The sequence below is a fragment of the Arachis hypogaea genome, chromosome 17, assembly GCF_003086295.3.
Source record: "Arachis hypogaea cultivar Tifrunner chromosome 17, arahy.Tifrunner.gnm2.J5K5, whole genome shotgun sequence".
Classification (NCBI taxonomy): Eukaryota; Viridiplantae; Streptophyta; class Magnoliopsida; order Fabales; family Fabaceae; genus Arachis; species Arachis hypogaea.
In genome coordinates, this window is record NC_092052.1 from 44225417 (window position 1) to 44247479 (window position 22063).

The window sequence follows — 22063 nt, forward strand, 5'->3', positions numbered from 1 at the left end:
CTCTGCCTCAATGTACAATTCGAACTCTATCCCTCTTGATAAGTTCGAATTCTTTCTTCTCTACCTTCTCCTTCTATTCTTCTTTTCCTCTGACACCTCAAGGAATCTCTATACTGTGACATAGAGGATTCCATATTTTCTTCTCTTCTCTTTTCATATGAGCAGGAGCAAGGACAAGGGCATTCTTGTTGAAGCTGATCCTGAACCTGAAAAGACCTTGAAGAGAAAGCTAAAAGAAGCTAAAGTACAACTCTCTATAGAGGACCTAATAGAAACTTTCAAACAAGAAGAAGCCATGGCAGCCGAAAATAACAACAATGCCAACAATGCAAGGAAGGTGTTTGGTGACTTTACTGCACCTACTCCTAAATTCTATGGGAGAAGCATCTCAATCCCTGCCATTGGAGCAAATAACTTTGAGCTTATGCCTCAATTAGTTTCTCTAATGCAACAGAATTGCAAGTTTCATGGACTTCCATTGGAAGATCCTCATCAATTCTTAGCTGAATTCTTGCAAATCTATGACACTGTCAAGAACAATGGGGTTGATCCCGAGGTCTACAAGCTTATGCTCTTTCCCTTTGCTGTAAGAGACAAAGCTAGAACATGGTTGATTTATAACCTAAAGAAAGCCTGAACTCTTGGGAAAAGCTAGTCAATGCCTTCTTGGCAAAGTTCTTTCCACCTCAAAAATTGAGCAAGCTTAGAGTGGAAGTCCAAACCTTCAGACAGAAGGAAGGTGAATCCCTTTATGAAGCTTGGGAAAGATACAAGCAATTGATCAGAAGGTGTCCTTCTGACATGCTTTCAGAATGGAGCATCATAGGTATCTTCTATGATGGTCTGTCTGAACTGTCCAAGATGTCATTGGACAGCTCTGCTGAAGGATCTCTTCATCTGAAGAAGACACCTACAGAAGCTCAGGAACTCATTGAAATGGTTGCAAATAACCAATTCATGTACACCTCTGAAAGGAATCCTGTGAATAATGGGACAAGTCAGAAGAAAGGAGTTCTTGAGATTGATACCCTGAATGCCATATTGGCTCAGAACAAAATATTGACTCAACAAGTCAATATGCTTTCTCAGAGTCTGTCTGGAATGCAAGCAGCAACAGTCAGTACCAAAGAAGCTTCATCTAAAGAAGAAGCTTATGATCCTGAGAACCCAGCAATGGAAGAGGTGAATTACATGGGAGAATCCTATGGAAACACCTATAATCCTTCATGGAGAAATCATCCAAACCTCTCATGAAAGGATCAATAGAGGCCTCAACAAGGCTTCAACAACACTAATGGTGGAAGAAATAGGTTTAGCAATAGCAAGCCTTTTCCATCATCTTCTCATCAACAAACAGAGAATTCTAAGCAGAACCACTCTAAATTAGCAACTGTAGTTTCTGATTTAATTAAACCACTCAAAGTTTCATGACTAAAACAAGGTCCTCCATTAGAAATTTGGAGGGACAAGTGGGTCAGCTGAGCAAGAAAGTCACTGAACTCCCTCCTAGTACTCTTCCAAGCAATACAGAAGAAAATCCAAAAGGAGAGTGCAAGGCCATCAACATGACCCACACGGCCGAACCTGGAGAGGAGGAAGAAGCAGTGATTTCCACTGAGGAAGACCTCAATGGACATCCACTGGCCTCCAAAGAGTTCCCTAATGAGGAACCATAGGAATCTGAGGCTCATACAGAGACCATAGAGATTCCATTGAATTTACTTCTGCCATTTATGAGCTCTGATGAGTATTCTTCCTCTGAAGAGGATGAAGATGTTACTGAAGAGCAAGTTGTTAAGTACCTTGGAGCAATCATGAAGTTAAATGCCAAGCTATTTGGTAATGAGACTTGGGAGGATGAACCCCCTTTGCTCACCAAAGAACTTGATGACTTGACTAGGCAGAAATTACCTCTGAAGAGACAAGATCCTGGAAAGTTCTCAATACCTTGTATCATAGGCACCATGACCTTTGAGAAGGCTTTGTGTGACCTAGGGTCAAGCATAAACCTCATGCCTCTCTCTGTAATGGAGAAGCTAGGAATCCTTGAGGTACAAGCTGCAAGAATCTCACTAGAGATGGCAGACAATTCAAGAAAACAGGCTTATGGACTTGTAGAGGATATCTTGGTAAAGGTTGAAGGCCACTACATCCCTGCTGATTTCATAATCCTAGACACTAGGAAGTGTATGGATGAATCCATCATCCTTGGCAGACCCTTCCTAGCCACAGCAAGAGTTGTGATTGATATTGACAGAGGAGAATTGGTTCTTCAAGTGAATGAGGACTCCCTTGTGTTTAAAGCTCAAGGATCTCCCTCTGTAACCATGGAGAGGAAGCATGAAAAACTTCTCTCAATGCAGAGTCAAACAAAATCCCCACATTCAAACTCTAAGTTTGGTGTTGGGAGGCCACAACCAAATTCTAAGTTTGGTGTTGAGAGGCCATCATCATGCTCTGAGTATCTGTGAGGCTCCATGAGAGCCCACTGTCAAGCTATTGACATTAAAGAAGTGCTTGTTGGGAGGCAACCCAATTTTACTTATCTATGTTAAATTTCTATTTTCCATTGTTATTTTATATTTTCTGTAGGTTGATGATCATGTGAAGTCACAAAAATAATTAAAAAAGCAAAAACAAACTAAAAAACAGAATGAAAAATAGCACACCCTAGAGGAGAAGCCTACTGGCGTTTAAACGCCAGTAAGGACAGTAGAATGGGCGTTAAACGCCCAAGTCTGGCACCATTCTGGGCGTTTAACGCCAGAAATAGGCACCAGACTGGCGTTTAACGCCAGAAAAGGGCAAGAAGCTGGCGTTAAACACTAGAAATGGGCAGCAACCTGGCGTTTAACGCCAGGATTGGTAGCAGAAGGCGTTTTGCACGCCTAATTGGTGCTGGGATGAGAAATCCTTGACACCTCAAGATCTGTGGACCCCACAAGATCCCCACCAACCTCAACTCACTCTCTCTCTTCTTCACACCTTTTCATAATACTCTTCCCCAAATACCCTTCACCAATCCACTCAATACCTCTTCCCCAAAAACCCCTCACCTATCAAATCCTACCCTCTTCTCCATAAACCCTTCACCAATCCACATCCATCCATCATAAACCCCACCTACCTCACCATTCAAATTCAAACCACTTTTCCTCCAAAACCCACCCATACATGGCCGAACCCAAGCCCCCTTCTCCACTCCTATATAAACCCATCTTCACTCCTTCATTTTCACACATCTTAAACACTACTTCCCCCCTTGGCCGAAACACTACCCCCCTCCATCTCCTCTATTTCTTCTTCCTCTACTCTCTTCTTTCTTCTTTTTTGCTCGAGGACAAGCAAACCTTCTAAGTTTGGTGTGGTAAAAGCTAAAGCTTTTTTGTTTTTCCATAACCATTTATGGCACCAAAGGCCGGAGAAACCTCTAGAAAGAGGAAAGGGAAGGCAAAAGCTTTCACCTCCGAGTCATGGGAGATGGAGAGATTCATCTCAAGGGTGCATCAAGACCACTTCTATGAAGTTGTGGCCAAGAAGAAAGTGATCCCCGAGGTCCCTTTCAAGCTCAAAAAGGGTGAATATCCGGAGATCCGACATGAGATTTGAAGAGGAGGTTGGGAAGTTCTCACCAACCCCATTCAACAAGTCGGAATCTTAATGGTTCAAGAGTTCTATGCCAATGCATGGATCACCAAGAACCATGATCAAAGTGTGAACCCGGACCCAAAGAATTGGCTTACAATGGTTCGGAGGAAATACTTAGATTTCAGTCCGAAAAATGTAAGGTTGGCATTCAACTTGCCAATGATGCAAGGAGATGCACACCCCTACACTAGAAGGGTCAACTTTGATCAAAGGTTGGACCAAGTCCTTATAGACATTTGTGAAGAGAGCGCTCAATGGAAGAGAGATTCAAGAGGGAAGCCGGTTCAACTAAGAAGGCATGACCTCAAGCCTGTGGCTAGAGGATGGTTGGAGTTCATCCAACGCTCAATCATTCCCACTAGCAACCGATCTGAAGTTACTATAGACCGGGCTATCATGATCCATAGCATCATGATTGGAGAGGAAGTAGAAGTTCATGAGGTTATATCCCTAGAACTTTACAAGGTGGCGGACAAGTCTTCTACTTTGGCAAGGTTAGCCTTCCCTCATCTCATTTGTCACCTCTGCAATTCAGCTGGAATTGACATAGAGGAAGACATCCTCATTGATGAGGACAAGCCCATCACTAAGAAAAAGATGGAGCAAACAAGAGAGCCCACTCATGGACCTCAACAAGAGCATGAGGAAATTCCTCATCATGAAATCCCTGAGATTCCTCAAGGGATGCATTTTCCTCCACAAAATTATTGGGAGCAAATTAACACCTCCCTAGGAGAATTAAGTTCCAACATGGGACAACTAAGGGTGGAGCACCAAGAGCATTCTATCCTCCTCCATGAAATTAGAGAAGACCAAAGAGTTATGAGGGAGGAGCAACAAAGGCAAGGAAGAGACATTGAGGAGCTCAAGCACTCCATAAGATCTTGAAGAGGAAGAACAAGCTGCCATCACTAAGGTAGACCCGTTCTTTAATTTCCTTGTTCTTTATTTTTCTATTTTTCAAAAATTATGCTTTAGGTTTATCTATGTTTGTGTCTTTATTACATGATCATTAGTGTCTTAGTGTCTATGTATTAAAGTTATGAATGTCCTATGAATCCATCACCTTTCTTAAAAGAAAAATGTTTTAATCAAAAAATGAAAAGGAAGTGCATGAATTTCAAATTTTAAAACAGATTAATTATTTTGATGTGGTGGCAATACTTTTTATTTTTCTGAATGAATGCTTGAACAGTCCATATTTTTAAATTTGTTGTTCATGAATGTTAAAATTGTTGGCTCTTGAAAGAATGATGGAAAAGGAGAAATATTATTGATGATCTGAAAAATCATAAAAATGATTCTTGAAGCAAGAAAAAGCAGTGAAAATCTTGTAGAAAAAAAAATATATGCAAAAAAAAAGAAAGAAAAAAGAAAGAAAAAAGAAAAAAAAAAGAGAAAGAAAAAGCAAGCAGAAAAAGCCAATAGCCCTTTAAACCAAAAGGCAAGGGTAAAATAAAAAGGATCCAAGGCTTTGAGCATCAGTGGATAGGAGGGCCCACAGGAATAAAATCCTGGCCTAAGCGGCTAAACCAAGCTGTCCCTAACCATGTGCTTGTGGCGTGAAGGTGTCAAGTGAAAACTTGAGACTGAGCGGTTAAAGTCGTGGTCCAAAGAAAAAAGAGTGTGCTTAAGAGCTCTGGACACCTCTAATTGGGGACTCTAGCAAAGCTGAGTCACAATCTGAAAAGGTTCACCCAGTTATGTGTCTGTGGCATTTATGTATCCGGTGGTAATACTGGAAAACAAAATGCTTAAGGCCACGGCCAAGACTCATAAAGTAGCTGTGTTCAAGAATCAACATACTGAACTAGGATAATCAATAGCACTATCTGAATTCTGAGTTCCTATAGAAGCCAATCACTCTGAACTTCAAGGGATAAGTGAGATGCCAAAACTGTTCAGAAGCAAAAAGTTAATAGCCCCGCTCATATAATTAAGACTGATCTTCATAGATGTTTTTGGAATTCATTGTATATTCTATTCTTTTTATCCTATTTGATTTTTAGTTGCTTGGGGACAAGCAACAATTTAAGTTTGGTGTTGTGATGAGCGGATAATTTATACGCTTTTTGGCATTATTTTTAGTATGTTTTAGCTAGTTTTTATTATGTTTTTATTAATTTTTAAATAAAAATCACATTTCTGGACTTTACTATGGGTTTGTGTGTATTTCTGTGATTTCAGGTATTTTCTAGCTGAAATGGAGGGACCTGAGCAAAAATCTGATTCAGAGGCTGAAAAAGGACTGCAGATGCTGTTGGATTCTGACCTCCCTGCACTCGAAGTGGATTTTCTGGAGCTACAGAAATCCAATTGGCGCGCTCTCAATTGCGTTGGAAAGTAGACATCCTGGGATTTCCAGAAATATATAATAGTCGATACTTTGCCCGAGATTTGATGGCCCAAACTGGCGTTCTAAGTCAGCATAGAAATTCTGGCATCAAAACGCCAAAACTAGCATAAAAGCTGGAGTTAAACACCCAAACTGGCACAAAAGCTGGCGTTTAACTCCAAGAAAAGTCTCTACACATGAAAGCTTCAATGCTCAGCCCAAGCACACACCAAGTGGGCCCGGAAGTGGATTCTGCATCATTTACTCATTTCTGTAAACCCTAGGTTACTAGTTTTCTACAAATAGGACCTTTTGCTATTGTATTTTAGACACTGGATCATACTTTTCATCTTGGAACTTGTATGTTCACGCTTTGGGAGGCTGGCCTTTTGGCCATGCCTAGACCTTTTGTTCTTATGTATTTTCAATGGTAGAGTTTCTACACACCATAGATTAAGGTGTGGAGCTCTGCTGTTCCTCATGAATTAATGCAAAGTACTATTGTTTTTCTATTCAACTCAAGTCTATTTCTTCTTCAAGATATTCATTCGCACTCAAGAACATGATGAATGTGATGATTATGTGACACTCATCACCATTCTCACTTATGAATGCGTGCCTGACAACCACTTCTGTTCTACATGCAATCAAGCTTGAATGTGTATCTCTTGGGTTTCTAATCTAAGATTAGAACCTTCGTGGTATAGGCTAGAATTATTGGCGGCCATTCCTGAGATCCAGAAAGTCTAAACCTTGTCTGTGGTATTCTGAGTAGGATCTGGGAAGGGATGACTGTGACGAGCTTCAAACTCGCGAGTGTTGGGCATAGTGACAGACGCAAAAGGATCAATGGATCCTATTCCAACATGATCGAGAACCGACAGATGATTAGTCGTGCGGTGACAGCGCATTTGGAACATTTTCACTGAGAGGACGGGAAGTAGCCATTGACAATGGTGATGCCCAACATAAAGCTTGCCATGAAAGGAGTATGAATGAATGGAAGAAGGCAATAGGAAAGCAGAGGTTCAGATTAGGGGATTTTATCACCTTTTTCCACATTTATTCAAGGAAATAGCATGGTTTTGTAATTCTTCCCTAATTTGTGCTTAAGTGTAAAAATCTGCTTTTTAGGCCCTTAAATTGGTGATTTTAATTCACTTTAATTCCATTCGATGCCTTGATGTGTTTGTTGAGTGATTTTAGGTTCATAAGGCAAGTATTGGATGGAAGAAGTGAAGAGAAAAGCATGCAAAGTGGAGAATCCATGAAGAAATGAGCCTTTGGAGAATTGAGGGCCACGCGCACGCGTACACTTGCATTGGAGATTTTTCAAGCCACGCGCACGCGTCAAGCACGCATACGCGTGAGTAAAGGTTTTGCCAGCGACGCACACACGTGACGCTTGGGACGTGAGCCACTTAAAGTGAAAATTGCTGGGGGCGATTTCTGAGCTGCCCAGGCCCAAATCCAACTTGTTTCTGAGGGTATTTGATACAAAATTGAAGATTGAGCAAATGGGGAGCAATTGGTTGTAGCTTACCATCATGTAGTTTAGTTTCTAGAGAGAGAAGCTCCCTCTTCTCTCTAGAATGAAGGTTCTTAGGATATTTCCATCTTAGATCTAGATTCAATTATTTGATTTCATCTTGTTTTCTTTATGATTTCTTGTTCCCAATACTTCATTCTTCTTAGTTCTCTTGTAAATTTTACTTTTATACCTCTTTTATGTTCATGCACTCATGTTGGATTTGATTTCCTTTAATGCAATTTAATTTTGATGTTCTTTTATTGTTGATTTGAGTTGTTGATCTTACTTTTCTTACAATTGGTAGTGGTAGATTTTATATTTCTTGCACATTTACTATGCTTTCCTTTGATACCCACCAAGTGTTTGATAAAATGCTTGGTTGGACCTTAGAGTAGATTTTGAGCATTCTTGGCTTGGAAATGGTAATTGGGCAATCTTGAGTCATTAATACCCAATTTAGATTGGTGACTTAGAGTTCTTAGTTAATATCATTTCCATTTACTCTAATCTCTTGCTAATTCAATTAGTGAGTTGATTAGGAGTTTTGACTTGAGATTAACTAGTCTTGTTTGACTTTCTCTAATGGAAGATAACTTACACCTTCTCCCAACATTGGGGATGACGAAATAAGATAGATTCTTGTTAAGTATTGTTATGATTAGTCACTAGGATAGAAAGCCTATGATCTCAATCCTTGCCATGAATGTCTCTCTTTATTAATTGCTTTCTTTAATTGCTTGCTTGATTTACTTTTCTTGTCATTTATTTTCTTGCCCTTTTTATCAATCAAACCCCTTGCATCTTCATAGCCAATAATTGACCACTTCATTGCAATTCTTTGTGAGACGACCCGAGGTTTCAATACTTCGGTTAACTTTTTATTGGGGTTTGTACTTGTGACAACCAATATTTTTGCATGTGAGGATTCTTTGTTGGTTTAGAACTATACTTGCAACAAGATTTCAATTGTGAAATTCTAAATCGTACGAGAAATCTGAAGCATCAAAATGGCACCATTGCCGGAGAGTTGCAATGGTGTTATATTATTGGCTATTGTGAATATTGTGAATATGTTTATCTTTTGCTTATTTGTTAGTTTTTGTTAGCTTCAGAACTTTGTTGCTTATTTTTGTTAGCTTTTTTTTTTATTTGCCACTATGAATTCTCACCCCTTTGGCTATGAGTTTGGCTCAAGTTATGTTGTAGGAAATGGGAGCTACAATGATAACATGCATCAAGGATGGAACAATAAAAGGTGGAGGGAGCCTCAAAGGATTGATCACCCTTCTTGGCAACAACCTCCTCCGGTCTCTTATAGATATAATTCCACTCCTAATGCATATCAATCTAATGGATGTGGTAACCCTTATTGTGATTGTCAACAACCACCACGATATTCCTATGAATCACCCCCTCAACATAATTTTGAACCACCATACTCACAAGACCCTTATCGCCAAACACCTCCATATGGCTCTAACCCTTATCCACCATACCAACCGCCCTATGAGCCATATGAACCATACATGGAACCACCATAATTCCAACACAGCTAATCCCAAGAACCACCTCCATATACACCATCTCCGTATCCATACCAAGATGAACCACCTTCTAATTTTGAACTCGTTCTCCCAAACAATGAACCCTCCCTTCCACCACCACCTTCAAATGGTGAGTTTCTCCAACCCCTAAGGCAAGAGCAACAAGAGCTTCTAGCTAAATGTATGAAGCATGAAGAAGAGTTCAAGGAGATAGAAGGCAAGATTGCTATCGTAGCGGAAGCCGTTCACAACATGGTCTCTTCCCGCCTAAGTCTATGCGATCAAGGCACTCCCATTGTTGAATGTAGAGAAGCAATCAATGAGCATAGTGAGGGAGTGAGTTTGGTGCTTCAAGGTGGAGAAGACGAGTTGAAGCAAGGAGTGCAACAAGAGGGGGAGGTAGAGATGATTGAAATAGAAGGAGTGGTTGAAGATCTAGGAGATATTGAAAGTCCATGGGAATGTAGCATTAGAGAGCCCCCTTCGAAGATGTTTGATGTTGATGTTGAGGAGGATGTACAACCTCCAAAGCATATCGTGACTGAAGACTTTGAAGAGGTTGATCAAGAGATGGATTCAATCATTGAGGAGTTCCTATCTACAATTGAATCCTCTCCCATTGGGCTTGAAATTGAGGTCAAAGAAGAAGATGCACAACCTCTCATGCCCTTGGTGAGCAATGAAGAAGAGATTGAATTGGAAGAGAGCCACCAAGAGAAAGAGGTTAAAGTTGAAGAAAGTTGTAAAGAGGTGGAGATAGTCAAAGAAGAGCACAAGGGACTGTAGCTTGCAAGATCATTGGGACCACCCCTTCGTAAGTCACCATCTTACACAACATTCAAGTGGGTAAAATTCTTATCCCTAAGCTTCACTTTCTCACTTGAATATGGTTTGATTGAAAATGATGGACAACTTAGAGCTCTTTATGGAATTAAGAGTAGGAGAGAGTTATGTAGTGGTTGGAAACATCACTCTAAGTCCATGATGGTTGCATGTTCAAAGTTGAATAGTAATGGTTAGTGTAGAACCAAATTACAAGGGTCTAGAAGAATGTTTGGGTGCTTAATTAAGAATTCACAAGCCTTGTCACCCAGATTTAACTATAGTAGTCAACAAGAAAATGGGTGCAAGAACAAGGTATGGGACCCCAGAATTTATTTCAACAATCAAAACTCTTGGGGCTTGTCATTTACTTAAGCGTACTTGAAGGCTTTATGCGCCTAATTTGGGATCCCGGTGGACATTGGAGATGCAAACATTGGTGGGGATTCAAGGATGAATTCAAGCATAAACCACCCTAGCAAGGACCCCCACCAAATGTCCAACTTAAGGACTTAAACTAAAAGTGCTAGGTGGGAGACACCCCACCATGGTAAACTCTTTTCATTTTCTCTTTTGTAAATACTGGTAAAATTAGCTTAGTTTCATGTTTTTTTTTGGTTTGTTAAGTTTAAGTAGGTGGTTTAATATGTTGAATAAGGTTTTATGGTGTTTTGGTAGTTGTTTGGAGGTTTAGAAAGCTTGGTTTGATGCAAAAACATAGAAAAAAAATTTTTAAAAACAGGGCACCAACCCACGCATACGCGTGCATCACGCGTACGCGTGACTCAAGCATTTTCAGCAATCCACGCCCACGCGTCGCCCACGCGTATGCGTCGATTCAAAATTTTCCACCCCTAAGCCATTTTCCCGAGAGTTGCGCCTGCACTACGCGTGTTTTGTGCCTTTCGCGTAAGGCTACCTACGCGTACGCGTACCTCACGCATATGCGTCGCTCTCGAAATAAGCCATCGACGCGCACGCGTGCCTCGCGCGTACGCGTCGCTCCAATTTCACCACTCCACATGGACGCGTGGGCGTCTTTTCTCATCACTCTTCTTTTCTTATCTTCTTTCCATTTCTTTCCTTATTCTCTCTTCCCTTCTTTTCTTTCCACCCTTCAAACATCATCCAACACTACCAAACACCATGTAACACCATTTCTTTTAGTTAGTTAGTTAGTTTAATTTTTGTTTAACTTTTGTTTTCCATTATAAGTGTTGGATTACTAATCTTTTTTACTGTTTACTGCTGCTGATTTCTAATAGGATGTTATCTTGACATCAATTTTGTTTATATTCCTTGTTGGATTCTTTGTTGAGGTTATACTAATTACTTAGTTTTGAGTTCTTCATGCTTAATTTTGTGAACACCAAGAACATGGTACATTGCCTTCAAAGCACTTTAACTATTCTTGAATTGTATGATTTGGTCGCCATGTGATTTGCATCATTTCCTTTGATTAGGAAATTTCTTGATGGATGATTATGTGCATTTATCTTAATGCATTGTGCTTCTTGATCATATGCATCCTTATGTCTTTGGCTTGAATGCTTTCATGCTTTCTTATTGCTTGTTTGGTTGTCTTAACTACAACTTTAGAGCATCTCAAGCATACTAGAATGAGTGAAGTGCATGTTCCTTTTTGGTGTAATTGTGACATAGTTCTTTATGCTAGTGTATGTTCTAGACCGCATGCATCTTAGAACCCACACACCTAGAACTCACTTCATTCTAGTGTTTACCTCATTCCAACAATTTATGCTTCCTTGCTTTTGCATTTACTCTTCTTACTATTCTCCTTTCTATTTTTCATGTTGGAGTCATTATAAGTACAAACGAAAGCAGAAGGAAGAACACACAACACCGGTTGACCTACCAGCTGAAGGTGGCAACTCGGAGAGTCTCCATACCCCCTTACTCATCTTTGAGTTCACCGAGGACGGTGCAAACTTCTAAGTGTGGGGAGGTCGTCCGACCGATCGGCGTTTTTGGGTGACGAGTTTCTAATCCCAACACTTTTGCATTTCATTCTTAGGTCTTGTAGGATTTTTAGTTGCATTTTTTTATTTTGCATATGTATATAATAAGCTTAGTCAAATAATGAGATTCTCCAAGGATTTTTATCTATAGGGCACCCCAATTGATTGAAAAAAATTTAGAACTTGCTTGAATTATACACATTGTGGAACATGTTTTGAGCTAAGAACACAAGCATGTGAGTTTTGAGCCTAATTGTGTGGTTACATCACATATAACCACTTATTTTCATTCTTGTGTGCATTATTCTCTTTCTATGATTGTAATCTTTGATTTGTTTAATTCTTTATGTCCATTATTTTGTGTATACATGCATTTACATGATTGAGGCCATTGTTTTAAATAGCTCACTTACCCAAATAGCCTACCTTTTATCTTCCATTGTTAGCCAATTTTGAGCCTATGCTTAACCCTTTTGTTCTTAATTTTAGCACATTACAAGCCTAAAGCGAAAAAATAATAAATGTCCCTTGTTTGGATCTTTGATTAGTTTAGGCTAGTGAGAGTGTTTATCATTTGATTTTGGGAGAGTTGGGAACATTGGGTAGAGATAAAAGGATGTTTTTGTGTTTTTGTTGAAAATCTTGGGAATTGGGTACATACTCATGTATTAATCATGTGTAAACCATATACATTGATGTTCTTGTATATATTTTAGTTTGAAAAAAAAAAGAAAAAGAAAAAAATGAGAAAAACAATATATATATATATATATATATATATATATATATATATATATAAAGGAAAAAAATAGAAAAAAGAAAGAAAAAGAAAAGCAATAAAAGGGGACAAAAATGCCCCAAAGTGAAGTTCAATAATAATTAATGCATATGTGTGGTGGTCAAAAAGAGAATGCATGAGTGTGTGAAAAAGTGAAGAATGGGTAGTTAGGTTAGCTTTGAAATTGTATAGGTTGTCATAGGTTAGGTGGGAAGTTTAAGTTGATCAAAGATTCAAAATTCTAGTTCACTTGACCATATACATCCTTACCTTGACCCTAGCCCCATTACAACCTATGGGAAAGACCTCATGATATTTGTATGCATGCATGAAATAATTGTTGATTGTTAGATGAAAAACAAATCTTGGAAAGCATGATTAGGGGAAAATTGAGTGAAACAACCCCATACACTTGAGTGACTAGAGCGGATACACATCCGGAGAGGGTTCGATTGCTCAATTACATGCTTCCACCCAGGATCATCTTTTCTTGCAAGTTTGTAAAATCTTTCAATGATTCAATTCAATTGTGGTTTGCTTTGATCGCTATTGCTTTAGCCCTCGTACTTGTATATGTATTCTTGGAAATTGATTTATTTTGACCAAGTAGATGCATTCATGTAGATAGATTGCATTTAGATAGATTGCACATAAATAGGTTGCATATAGTTAGTTTGCATTGGATAAATGTTGATACCATTTGCTTCTTTCTTGATTTTAGCATGAGGACATGCTTGGTTTTAAGTGTGGGAAGGTTTGATAAACCCCAATTTTGTGGTTTATCTTATGCTTATATTAGGGGATTTTAAAACCTTTTCTCACATTTATTCAAGGAAATAGCATGGTTTTTTAATTCTCCCCTAATTTGTGTTTAAGTGTAAAAACATGCTTTTTAGGCCCTTAAATTCGTGATTTTAATTCACTTTAATTCCATTCGATGCCTTGATGTGTTTGTTGAGTGATTTCAGGTTCATAAGGCAAGTATTGGATGGAAGAAGTGAAGAGAAAAGCATGCAAAGTGGAGAATCCATGAAGAAATGAGCCTTTGGAGAATTGAGGGCCACGCGCACATGTCACGCACGCGTACGCGTGCATTGGAGATTTTTCAAGCCACGCGCACGCGTCAAGCACGCGTACGCGTGATTAGAGGTTTTGCCAGCGATGCGCACGCGTCACCCACGTGCACGCGTGACGCTTGGCACGTGACCCACTTAAAGTGATTGTTGAGGGCGATTTTTGAGCTGCCCAGGAACTTTCAAAGACATCTCGATAATATTTTTTCGGGAAGACATAGGTCAACTACCCCTACATAAAGAAAAAGAAAAATTGGATTACTACCAAACAACTTGGGCAAAAAAGGAAACAACTCGGACAATAAAAGTAAACAGCAAGTGTCAGATACGGCAGTAAAAGGGAAACCCCAGGACTCACACTAAAGTCCAGGGGCACCCTTTGGAGACAACAAACAAGCAAAAAGCCATCATCATCAAACAGACCACGCAAAAATCCAAGAAGCTACAAACCTTTCTTTTCTACCAATAATTCATCATCAAAGCTACAACCTTTCTCTACCAAACAATTCAAACAAAAGCTCTGTATGAAGAGAGGCCGGAACAGCGGCTTAGCCAAAAAGCCCTAAGGAAGCAAAAACTACCAGAAATACAAAAAGGCGCACATCACAGCGATAATCAGGCACAAAGATGCAATCTTTCGAAGAAAGACTCAAAGTTTTCAAAGCAAAACTCAAGCAAAAATTAAGACTTTGAGAAATACGCGACAAGTGAAGGCATGCAGAAAGAACGACTGTTGAAAAGTGAAAGGAAAAAAAACCAATATGTGGAGGAGAACACGACAACTGCTTAAAGACGAGAGGACGACGCGCCAAACAAATGCTTTCAGGAAAAAGAAAATTGGCTTGGGGGCATGAAAACGAGAGAACGAAGCACCACAACAAACGAAGAGACGAAGAAAAAGGAGAGAAGAAACTATAAAGTGATTCTTTGAAATTCAAAATGAGAAATGAAAGAGGGAAAAAAGGAAAATGGCGAAGGAAAATTAATGAGCATTTAAACCTCGCACGTTCCCAAGAAAGCGCAACGCGTGCCGCAATTAAAAAGGAAAAAAGAAAAACGCTTCGCATTTAAAGAGTCAACTTCCCCAACAGGAGTTATACAAAGATCAACTAAAAGGCAAAATGCTCGAGCTCAACTTCCTCAAAGGGTCGAAGTCTAAAGACACGACCTTAAGGGTAAGATTGATCCCAAGTAGGAGCACTGTTCATACCACGGGTCGAGCTATACGACCCGAGCTGACTTCAGACAGGAACGACCGAGCTCTTCAGGTTGGATGGCCACCGACCTCTCCCTTAAAAAGCTCGGCCCCATCGCTATAAAGGCCCAAGTAGGCCCAGAAAGTGGGACACAGCCCACTCCAAAGGCGGTTGGCCTAAAAGATAAGATGACTTCATTCAAAGATAAGATAAGATAACTAACTTATCTTATTTAGAAAGGTCAGCCCACACCACTATAAATACACTGGAGAACTCAGGTATAACTCATACTCTGATTCTACACAAAATACCTTCTCAAAGCCCATGCTAACTTAAGCATCGGAGTCTCTTGCAGGTACCACTACACTCCGGTGAACCAGGATTAGCAGCACCGTCAAAGTTAACAAGTCGGACACGATAGCTCCGGCCATCACAATAGATCTCATCCGAGATCGACCTTCAGTTTCAGGTAACCCTCGGAACACTTTTCGTCCTCCCTATTATCACAAACCCTTTGAAATCTCCTAAACTGATCACAATACTCCCGATCTACCACCGTCATGCAATATTGAACTGCAGAACCAATCCAGTCAGCAAGGCCAATGTGAACTTTCGAAGACATTTCTGTAAGGTCCCTACAAGACATAAAGCTACACTTACAATCACAACAATAAAGAAACAAAAAACCATCACTACAAGTAGCTCGGTCAGTGGTAAAAGAGATCAGGTAAAACCACAAAGACTGACAAAACACAGCATTTCTATCAAAAAACACCTAAACCAGCTAAAAGGTGCCCCCACCTCACGACATCGACGTCGCGACACAGTAACACCTTTTGGAGGCAACACGAATACAACAAGGCACAACTCAGAGGTACGAAAAAGCCCAAAAAGAACCCCCCCTGACATCAAGTGCATCATCCCAACAGCAACAACCCCAAAGTCAAAAAAGTAGAACAAAAGTAGTAAAAATTACTAGAAACAACCGAGTTAAACAAAAAAAGTCCTTTCCTGAAAAAGCTACAGAAATGTCACTTTTTGAAAAATCAGACAAAACAAGTAAACACTACCAAAGGCCACCTACAATACAGCGAGGCAAAAACCTCAACCAAACATCTATCAGAGGCTACCACTAAGAAGTAGTAAAAGAAAAACGAAGAAAGGCGAAAGTTCTAACTCGAGAGAAAGTTGAAGGGAAAAGCACGTCAAGCAGCAATGGCACGAATGCTCCTCTCCAAGAAGGAAGACACCAGGAAAACCAAGAAAGAGAAATTCTTGAGCCCAAAACGCAGTCAAACGGCAACAAAGAGAAAAAACTTGGAAAGAAAATGAAAAGAAAGGGGCGTCGCAGAAAGGGAAAGAATAAGAGAAAGAAGAAGAAGCACCAAGACTTTTAATAAACACCAAAAGAATGAAACAGCAAAGGAATAAAGGCCCAATCAATAAAACCTTAAAGGCGCTCGCAGAAATGAAGGAAACTTTTGTGCCAAACTAAGCTCCACATTTAAAGCAGAGCAACAATTCAAATTTCAAAAAACCAACGAAAAGGTCACCTGCCCGAGCTACCTCAAAGGAAGTATCTAATAAAGACGAAGTCACTCATGCTCGAGCACAACCTATAAAAAGATTGAAGCTCGAGCTGGGCACTATTCATACCCAGACCCGAGCTCTTACCCAGGACCTAGTATGGCGAACGGGCCGGCCTCTTAGAAGGCCCTCCAAACCTCTAGCCAACCTCTTTTAAGAGGTCAAACACCATCCAGAAGAGACCAAGGTAAAGTCACTACTTCTAGAAAGGCGGTGGCCAAGAGGATAAGATCACAACAAAACTTTCAAAGATATAAGATAAGTTAAGATTATCGCGCTCAGGGAAGCCACCGCTCTCTACTATTAATACACTAGATCCCCAAGGTATAACTCACGTTCTACTCTACTAAAAACCTACTTAAAGTCCTTGCTAACTTAAGGATCAGAGTCTCTTGCAGGTACCACGCCCAACCTCCTCACGAGGAACTCGGAACAGGCAGCACCTTGACACCAACAAGTCGGACGCTGTCACTCGAAGGGAATCCAAACTCCACGTTCTGACCCAACTCAACATTTCAGGTAACCCTCAAAACAGGTGTCATGCTGAAACTTCCAATAAACTCCTGTAGGGACTTATTGCTCAATTGCAGTTGGTTGATCTTAAGGAGGTGGTGCCTCTAGATGTTGTTATGGTTTTCTCTTCTTACCACCTTGGCCATTCTTGAAGCTGTAATGCTATGACCCATGGTCACTAAAATGCCTCCTTCATTCATGTTTACTCCAACGCGCTCACAAAGGCACTTGATAAGACTTGGAAAGCCAATAAGAGAGTTTTGATGCACACTTTTTGTCAATCTGTAAATGTTTTTGGGGATAAAATTCTCAACTCTTACCTCCTCCCCAATCATGATGGAGTGAATGAGGATAGCTCTCTTAGTGGTGGCCTCAGATTTGTTTGATGATGGATGATGGACCTTCGAATAAATTCAAACCATCCTCTTGCCATTGGAGTAAGATCCCTCCTCCTCAGTTGGCAAGGTCTTCCATCAACATCCATCTTCACTCAGCCCCTTGTTCACATATGTCCATAAGGATTTCATTGTACCTAGGGTGGATATTCATCCTTGTCTCATATGTCATGTTAAAAGATGAAGAAGAAGGTTTTGGGAGGCGAAGAAGCTTCCGAATATTATTCGGACCAAAATTGATTATTTGGCCCCTCAGATAGCTTAACTATGGAGGTTCACCTCCTTCCTCCCAAGAGAAATTTGCATAGAATTTATGAACCAATGCAAATTCTGCCACTTGAGGTGGGTTGCATAAAATAGTCCGTTTCTTCTGGTGCGCAAAATTGAACTGCAAAACTTCACTGACAAGTGCACCGGGTCATCCAAAAAATACCTCAGGTGAGTGAGAGTCGATCCCACAAGGATTGTTAGATTGAGCAAGGGATAGTGATCTTGAAGATCTTAGTCAGGAAAATAGAAAGATAGTGGTTATTGTTGTAGGTGCATAAAACAAAACAGTAAACAGAGCAATGAAAAATTGACGTCGATATATTAATGAGGAATCAGTTAAGGCGTCAGAGATGCTTTATCTTTTCGGATTAATACTTCCTACTGACTACTTTAACAATGAATGATTCATTCTATGATAAAGCTGTAAGTGATTAATACCATTGGTCGTGATCAATTAATCTCCTCTAATTCACATCAAACGCCATTGTCGGTGGTCATTCAATGTGAACGAAGATGAAGCTTATGCAATCCACAATCCATTTATCCTACTTAAAATACCACAGACAAGCTCAGATCTTTTGGATCGGAGAATAAAGCTCAATATTCTAGCCTTAGCTCACATATCCCAATTGGCCCATATAACTTGCAAGAACTCATGTAGAATAAGGGGTCATACTCTCATTCCACCCCAGATTCATTTGGATGAAGAACGACAATACATCATAGAATGGAATCAAACATATATTAAAGAAGAAAAGTAATAATATTAATCCATAGGAATAAGCAGAGCTCCTAATCTTAACCTAGGAGGTTTAGTTTCTCATAATTTATAGAGAATACTTAGGTGTTTGATAGTCAAAGTTGATTCCTAAACCTAAGTGATCTCCTCTTTAAATAGGAGATGCTAACCCTAAAAGATGTTTATTTAAAATTAAAAAGTACAAGGATAAACGAAAATAAGCTAAGGAGTGCTAAAATCCACTTTGAGCCCACTTTAGTTGAGTGTTTCATCCAAGCCTGGCATTCAACTTGGAGAATGGGCGTTGAACACCCATTAGGGGGTGAATGCGCTGCTTCCTTGCTCCCTTGGTGGCGTTAAACACCAGCTTTGGGAATTCAACCTGGGTTTGCTCCCTTATGGGCGTTGAACTCCAGATGTGGACGTTCAACGCCAGTTATGGGCAATGATCTAGAAGAGAAGTATAGACTATTATATATTGTTGAAAAACTCTGGAAGTCCAACGCCGTTGAGAACGCATCAATTGGACCTCTGTAGCTCAAGATATGCTCGTTGGAATGCATGGAGGTCAGGATTTGATAGCATCTGTTATCCTTTTTTCATCTCTGAACGAGACTTTGCCAATTTTGGGTAAATTCGCCCAAAAATCTCCTAAAATCATAGGAAAAATACAAGAACTCAAAGTAGCATCCAAACATGAATTTTTGCACTAAGACATACTAAAACTTAATAAAATATAACCAAAAATACTAAGAAATGCAAAGAAAAAGCATATAAGATATCCACTTATCATCCTCCTTTTAATCTCTGATGAATCCATATTTGATGACAAATTTTGGCTTGAATTGAATGGATTTCATCATATAAACTCACATTTATTCACTTAAATAGCACACCTTTATGATTTCCTTCTAAATTGTACTTAAATGGAAAAGCATGCTTCTTAGGCTTCAAAAATGCAAATTTTAATTCTCTTAAATTCCATTCGATGCCTTGATATGTTTGTTAAGTGATTTCAAGTTTTAGGAATCAAGGATGGACCAGAAGAAGAGGAAAAGGAAGCAAGGAAGAGTGGGAAATCATGAAGAAATGAAGATTTGGAATTTCGGTAGACTTGCGTATGCATCCTTGATGTCACGTAAGCATTATCCGTTTTGCTCCTCGTCCGCGTACGTAGACCACATTGCAGCATACGCAGGAATGCTTGCACGTGCCTCATTAAAGGAAAGACACTGGGGTCAATTTTTGAGCTTCTTTGGCCCAGTTTCAAGCCCAATTTGAAGATTAGAGGCTAGGGAGTGAAGGAGGCTTGGACAAAACATTACATTAGTTAGATTTTACATAGTTTTTTACTTCTAGTGAGAGAAACTCCTCCTTTTCTCTAGGTTTTAGTGTTATTTGATCAGTTTTGCTATAATCCATGGATTAAACCTTTGTTAATTTCAGTTTTATTACTAAAATTATAGTTCCTCTTCTTTAATTTTACTTAGCACTCTTGCAACTCTAGATATTTTGGTTTATGATTTTGGATCTTGTTGGATTTACTTTCTAGTTAATTCAATGAGGTCTTTCATGTTTCATTTGTGTTATTTGATTTGTTATTGTTGATTGTTGATAGTGGGTAGCTTTAATTTGGATTGCTTTCTCAATTTTATGATGTATTTTATTATTGCTCACCAAGTGTTTGAGGAAATGTTACTTATGATTATGGAGTAGAATTCCCCTCTTGTCTTTGGGGTTGAGTAATTAGAGAATCTTGAATTGTAAAATTCTAGTATTGATTGGTAATTGAAGGTTGCTAACTAGCTTGAACTCCACTAAAACTAGTCTTTCACTAGGAATTTAGTAGGACTTGTGGACTAGAGTTAATTGTGCTCACTTGACTTTTTTTCAATTGTTAGAGAATAACTAAGTGAGAGCAATAAGCATTTACCATCACACTTAAAAAAAACAATGAGGATAGGAATTCTAATTCTCACCCCTAGCCAAGGTTTCTTATATTGATTGATTGTCATTTCTCTTGTTAACTTTGATTTCTTAGCTCTCTTAGCTTGATTTTATTATTGCTCTCCTTTTATTGCATGCTTGTTAGTTAATTAATTGTTTGATTGATAGTTCTGGTTACTTCAATTTAATTGTTAGTTTTTCTTTTCCTTTAGATTCTTGTCACTTTACTTTTTTCGCATTCAATTCAAAAACTCCCCAAAACTCCTAACCAATGATGTGCATCTTATGGTAATTCCTACGGAAAACGACCCGGGATTCTACTCCCAATAATTGATTTGTTTGTTGTGAGATTCTTATATACTTTGATTGGAGATTGGTGTGCGGAATAGAACTCTGCACAACTGAACTGACAAGTGCACCAGGTCGTCCAAGTAATACCTCAGGTGAGTGAGGGTCGAATCCCACGAGGATTGTTAGATTGAGCAAGCAATGGCTATCTTGCAAATCTTAGTCAGGCGATTAGAAAAGATGGCTGTTTGTTGAAAGCATAAACGAAATAATAAAGAAAGAAAGACCATATTGATGTGAAAACAATGATAAATGATTAACTCATGTCCTCTCATCAAGTTAATCTCTTCTAAACTATAGCAATCCTCAATTTGAAAATTAACTTTCTGGATTAACTTTTCTTACTGTCTATCTCAATAACAAATGATTCATTCAATGGCAGCCGTAAGTGATTAACTCATGTCCTCTCATCAAGTTAATCTCTTCTAAACTATAGCAATCCACCATAAGTGAGTAACTCATGTCCTCTCATCAAGTTAGCTCATGGTTTCTCACTATAGCCGAAGGTGAAGCTCTAAGCAATCCACTTCCCTTTAGGTGATCCTACTCAAAATGCCACAGACAAGGTCGAATCTTTCGGATCAGAGAATGCCGCTTTTGACTCTAGCCTTAGTGCCACGAAGACCTTATCTACCCAGAACTAACGGGATTATATGCCACGTACCCGCTTTTCTGTGATGCGTCCTCAAGCTCTGGCTTCCACTATCCCGATCAGGACTCATGTAAATCCATGTAGAACAATGATGAATGTCACGTTTCACCTCAGATTCATAAGATTGAAGAACGAGAATGCATCATAGAATAGAATCAGACATATATTGAAATAGAAACACTAATATTATTAATCCATAAGAATCAGCATAGCTCCTAACCCTAACTTAGGATGTTTAGTAGCTCATACTGTACAGAAAGTAATGTGTAATTCGAAAGTGGTGGTAGAAGATCCTAAACATGGATGATCTTCTCCTATATATACTACTCTAATAACTAAGAAGTACAAAATAGGATAAACTAGAAAAGAGGTGCAAAAGTCCAGTCTTGGGCCCACTTTGTTTGAGTGCTTGGGCTGAGCTTAGCGTCCATCTTGAAGAATGGGCATTGAACGCCCATTAGAGGGTTGTCCATGCTGTCTTGTACTCCTTTGGTGGTGTTGAATGTCAGGAAGAGGGTGATTTGGGCATTCAACATTGGCTTGAGTCCTCTTGGGGCGTTGAACGCCAGAAAGGGAGTGATTTGGGCTTCAACGCTTAATATGGGTAGTCTCCTTCAAAGCAAAGTATAGATCATTATATATTACTGGAAAGCTCTGGAAGTGAGATTTCCAATGCTATTAAGAATGCTTCAGTTAGACCTCTGTA

At 39.4% G+C, this 22063-nt stretch overlaps 1 non-coding gene across 1 annotated transcript; it reads right to left on the reverse strand.

Annotated features, from left to right (window-relative positions):
• Window positions 1-699: 699 nt before the first annotated feature.
• On the reverse strand, window positions 700-807 carry LOC112768075 (small nucleolar RNA R71). The gene has a single exon (XR_003185513.1). It is a non-coding gene; the product is annotated as a small nucleolar RNA R71 (small nucleolar RNA).
• Window positions 808-22063: the final 21256 nt, after the last annotated feature.